The sequence below is a fragment of the Rutidosis leptorrhynchoides genome, chromosome 2, assembly GCF_046630445.1.
Source record: "Rutidosis leptorrhynchoides isolate AG116_Rl617_1_P2 chromosome 2, CSIRO_AGI_Rlap_v1, whole genome shotgun sequence".
Classification (NCBI taxonomy): Eukaryota; Viridiplantae; Streptophyta; class Magnoliopsida; order Asterales; family Asteraceae; genus Rutidosis; species Rutidosis leptorrhynchoides.
Window position 1 is genome coordinate 529987420 of NC_092334.1, and position 5688 is coordinate 529993107.

Sequence of the window (5688 nt, forward strand, 5' to 3'; positions counted from 1 at the left end):
TACATACAAATGGAACAACTTTGGATCGAAATAATGACAATAAACATGTATAATTTTGGCATTATCAATTATGATAAACTAATGAACTCACCAACCTTTTGGTTGACACTTTAAAGCATGTTTATTCTCAGGTATTAAAGAAATCTTCCGCTGTGCATTTGCTCATGTTAGAGATATTACTTGGAGTCATTCATGACATATTTCAAAAGACGTTGCATTCGAGTCGTTGAGTTCATCAAGATTATTATTAAGTCAATTATAGTTGAATATATTATGAAATGGTATGCATGCCATCAACTTTCGATGTAATGAAAGTTTGTCTTGTAAAAATGGATGCAATGTTTGTAAAATGTATCATATAGAGGTCAAGTACCTCACGATGTAACCAAATGTAATGTATTCATCCAGATGGATTAGGACGGGTCATTAAAAGATGGTTGTTGTATTCATGAGCTCGGTATGGCGTGTGAGCGTAATAATGCTTCGCGACCATTATTACGGTTGCAAGCCAAGTCAAGTAAGTGATGTACAGCAAGTATTAAACTAGATGGGATGTGCGAATGGTGGCGTATTTACTTGATTGTGATTATTGTGACGATGTATATAATTTATTCGTGTTGCGTTCCTAACCGAGTTCATTTCTTAGAATGAAGACGAGGAACGAACATGATAATGGTGATCAAGGCGAGGACTCTGAGTTCACGGCTAAGGTAGAGGCCATCTTCGAACGTCAAAAAGCGGAGTTTCTAGAGGATGTTAAAAAGATGTTCTTAGATACGATTGACGAGCAAGTAGTCAATCTAGTCAAGGAACAAGTTAAGGTTGTTCTCCGCGAAGATAATATAGGAAGGCGAGACTTCTACTACAAAAACTTCAAGGATGCTTAACCTCCCACTTTTGATGGTGAACAAGATCCGCTAAAGAGCAATCGTTGGATCTCCGATATGGAGGGGGCTTTTCATACTAGTGAGTGCCCTCTCGATAAGAGGACGAGATATGGTAGTAGTATGCTAAGGGGTGACGCCAATTTGTGGTGGGATGCGAAAATCCAACTCTATGGTGAGGAACGATGTATGGAGTTCACATGGGACGAGTTCAAAACGGCATTTTTCAAGGAATATCGAACTTCGGCCGATCTTTCTAAGCTTAAGGACGAGTTGCGTGCTTTGAGGCAAGGGTCAATGAATTTAAACACTCTCAAATCCGTTTTCTTATCGAAGACCCAATTTTGCCTGGAATACGTCGGGAATGACCACATGTTGAAGGAAGACTTTTACCGAACCTTGAATGATCATTACCAAGAGAAGATTAGTAGGAACTCAGTGAAAACCTTTGACGAGTTGTTTGACATGGCGAAGGGTTTTGAGACGCTTGTCCTAAAGAGGAGTGGTTCCGATGTTAGTAAGCGGAAGTCCGAAACTACAATGCTTTCGAACAAAAAGAGTAAGAGTGTTTCCGAGGGTGTTGGAAGCATGAAGAAGAGTGTACCGGTGATTTTATACCCACGTGTTATAATTGCGGACAGCGGGGTCATTTGTCGCGCTAATGTACGAATGCGAAGTCTAACAAGGTTACATGTTTTAATTGTTGAAAGGAGGGACACCGAAAGTCGGTGTGTCCGGAACTAGTTGGTGACGCATGAGAACCTGACGATGATGTTCAGGTACTTTTCGATATTACTTTCGAAATGTACTTATGATTTTTGTTTGATGCATTTTGGGGTTGTGCGTAGTGTAATGAAGGGTGGCGTTCCTTATGGAATTACCCTATGATGATGGTCGGGATGATGGGCGAAAGGCGTAAGACTTGGTGCTTCTAAGCATTCCTTAGTGTTGGGCGAAAGATTTTACTAAGCCATGAGAATGGGCTTTGGTGTTGTTTTGGTCGCGCGTAATCGCTTTTGTGTTGTAATTGATGAAACATGAGTTTCGTCGGGTACAGATGACTTAAGGTCACTTTAGTGTTGTGATGGGTGACATCGGATGAATGGAACCCTCGAGGTTGAGCTTTTCGGTCTCGATGAAGGTTGATAGTGGAGTCTATGTGACGCAATGTCAGGTGCCTCTTTCATACCTGCAAGCGTAATGTTCGACTCCGACGACGTTGTGGTTACATTGTACTTAGGGTACCGGAGAGAAACCCTTAGGTACATGAGTGACTAGGTGGAACTTTAACAAGCTATGGCAATCGGAGGACTGCAAGAATAAAGTTGTGAAATTTGTGATGAACTCTTCGTTCGAAGTAATTAAGGATATGTTAAGATCCTTTATATGCTCAAGGTTGGAGCAAGATGTGGTGATGGGTTGTGTGAACCCAATGGTTAGGAAAGTCTACCTTTGGGTAGCATTGTACGGTTGTACAAGGTGCGTGTTGCGTTGGCTTTTTGTCATTGTATAAATGACGCTAACGGGTGACGGTGAACATCAATTTCTAGTGTGCGAAATGAATTCTTGAGAATTCGGGTACTACAACCGAGGGATAGATTGGTCGCGTATTTTGGAAAGTGGTAACTATCGCGGGATGATGTTACCATGGCGATGTGGTTATGGAACGTAGTTCCAAGTGGGGGAGTTACACTCCCGCACGAGGAGGTTTGGTGTGGAAATTTCGGATAATGCTCATGTTAGATCCGGAGTTAGTGTCGAGGCCTAGATTGGTCGATTTGTGGTGGAGTACAACTTCGGTTGAATTGTATTTATTGATTTGGATGTGAATTACTACTCGAGGTGGTAATGTGGTAAATCTCGTTGAGAGATAATAGACGTGTTTGACGAGCAAGGTAGGATCCCCAGTTAAGGGGTGTGCGTGTCGAATTCTCTTCTAGAGGATTATTGTTTTGTACCTATGTGCGCTATAGGTGGTTCTTTCTAGATTGTGTTAAGCAATGTTCGCGCGTGCGTACCTTTCGTGTGCGGAAATTCCAGGCGGTGTGGAATGATTCTAAGTATGCGCATATACTTAGTTTGTTTGAATGTATTGTGGTAAGTGTTATCCATTGCGAGGATTCACTTTTCGTTGGCCACGGTTGAGGTATGATAAGTAGTAAGTGTCATCCGTTAGGATTCACTTTTCGTCGACTACTTATTGGTATGTGGAATGCGTTTCCCGTTAGGAATCGCTTTTGTTTGGCCATGTGTGAGGAGAGGTAAGTGTAATCCGTAAGGATGTGCTTTTGTCGGCCTCTTGTTGCGTAGTGGTAAGTGGTTAACGTTTGATCTACTGCTTTTCGTCGGCCACGTACGCGTGAGAATGTGGGGCAAGTGGTATCCGATCGTGAGGATTCACTTTTCGTCGGCTCCATTATGATGCTTGTTGGCCATATTATTGGTGCGTTGTTACTTTAGCGATGTACATGATAAGGGTACGCTAAAGGGATTGCTAACTTGGTATGAGATTTGGAATGTTAGCTTGTTTATGTCATGCGGTTGAGGCATGAGTTCGTTCCGGTTTGGGGACGAAGCGAGACTTAGTGCTCGGTTTGGTAGATTTGGTAAATCACGGATGATGGTTTAAACCAGAAGGGTAACTTTTGCGTAAAGTCGCCTAAAGGATTTGTGTAAAATCTTCGGATTTGTGGAAATTGTTGTGGACATCGAATTTGGATGGATGTCGGAAGACCATAGAGTATGGGTCCTGTTTGTTAGAATGGCGATCCAATTTAAGTGGGGGAGAGTTGTAAGACCCTAAACCAAAGTTTACAGGTGTACATAAATGTCGAATAATCAAACTGGGTTAAACTGAAACTGGCAGGCTGAGTTTGACCTTGTGCGCGCCGCGCAAGGTAAGAGGTGCGCGCTGCGCACAGCCTCTGCGACAGAATGCTACTTTTGACATTTTGAGTTAAATGAAGGGCATTTTGGTCTTTTCACTTAAGGTCGGATGTGTAGCCATATTATCAGTTTGGGATCTAGTTTTGGATCACTTTCAAATCCACAAACACTCTTACTTCATTCCTAAAGAGAGAGAGATTTATATAGAGAGATTTGGAGATTTGGAGAAGAAGGAGCTTGAACCGATCAAAAGCTCGAGTGTTAAAGTTATTCATCTCGCTCCTAGCTACCTTGTGGTAGTATTGGTAAGTTCTAACTCCGAGTTTTCATAGTTTGATTAGTGTTCATAATTGGGGTTTCGATTTGGGTGTTCTTGAGTAAACCCACTAGTTGATAATTGGGTGATTGAGCTAGTAAATGGGGTTGATAACCATTGTTGGTGGGTTTGGGGTTGGATGATGGAATTGATTAGTTGATAATCATGTTCGGGTGTTATATCACTAGTTAACTTAGGTTATAAGTGATTAATTGTGTAAGCTTGCAAAATGGGTGTTTTGACTTGAGATTAGGTCAAAATGGGTTTTGTGTAAATTGATGCAAGTAATGTGTTTTGATGATGAAACCTTGAGTAAAATGAGTTGTTGGAACATAATCACTAGTCGATTGTGATTTTGGGGGTTTTCGGGTGTATTTGACTTAGTCAAAGTGGGAGTAAGTGCTAATGGATCGAAATTGCACTTATGGTGTCTTGGGCATAAGCTAGAGTGTTTAGCTTATTTGTTTGTAAATTTCTTAGGTGATTTGCATTTGGACATTTAGGAGCTCAAGCGGGATTGCTTTTTAAGTAATCGAGGTGAGTGGAATATTTATACGTTTATGTATATAATTTGGTTGCTTGTGTGCGGCGTGGTAAGTGATATCCGTTAGGATTCACTTTTCGGGGACCACAAATGGGGTTGGAAAATATAGTGAGTGATATCCGTATGGATAGCTCTTGTTGGCTATATTTGGTTGCGATATATGGTGAGTGATATCAACAAGGAATAACTCTTTGTCGACCACGATTGGAGGTGAGGCATGTGACGAGTAATTTATGTTTGACCTATCACTCTTCGTTGGTCACATGTGTGAGTTTGGTTATGTAGCGAGTGATTAATGGTTGACCTATTACTCTTCGTCGGCTACATGTGTGCGTTTGGTTATATGACGAGTGATTAATGCTTAACCTATCACTCTTCGTCGGTCACATGTGAATGTTTGGTTATGTGGCGAGTGATTAACGTTTGACCTATCGCTCTTCTCGGCCACATAGGTGTGTTGGGGTAAGTGGTGAGTGTTATCCGTTTGGGGATCCGCTCTTCGTTGGCCACTTATCGTAGGATGGTAAGTGTTTACGCTTTTCGTCGGCCATCCTTGTGATTGAGGTAAGTGTTAACGTTTCGGTTGCACTTTTCGTCGGCCTCATGGTGCGTAGTGGTGAGTGGTTAACGTATTTGACCTACCGCTCTTCGTCGGCCACGTACGCGTTACGATGGGTGGTGAGTGGTTAACGTATTTGACCTACCGCTCTTCGTCGGCCACCATCGAGTCGAATGTCGACATTGTGTATGTTGGGCTGTGTAAGTTTCTCTAGTATTGTACGTATTATTGTTGAGATCTCTATGCTAATGGTGTTGACTTGTTGTACGTACGATTATACGTTTATTGCGGTTTGCTAATGATTATTGTGTTGTTTGTGTAGGTGTATGCAAGTGATTGAATTATGTATGTATGCGTATAAGTATTGCATTCACTAAGCTTTAGCTTACCCTCTCGTTGTTTACATTTTTAGGTTCGAAGGCGGACGTGGCAAGGTTATGCTCGGGATTAGATGATTTCCCCTTTTGATGCTTACTTGGATTACTTTTGGTTTCGACTT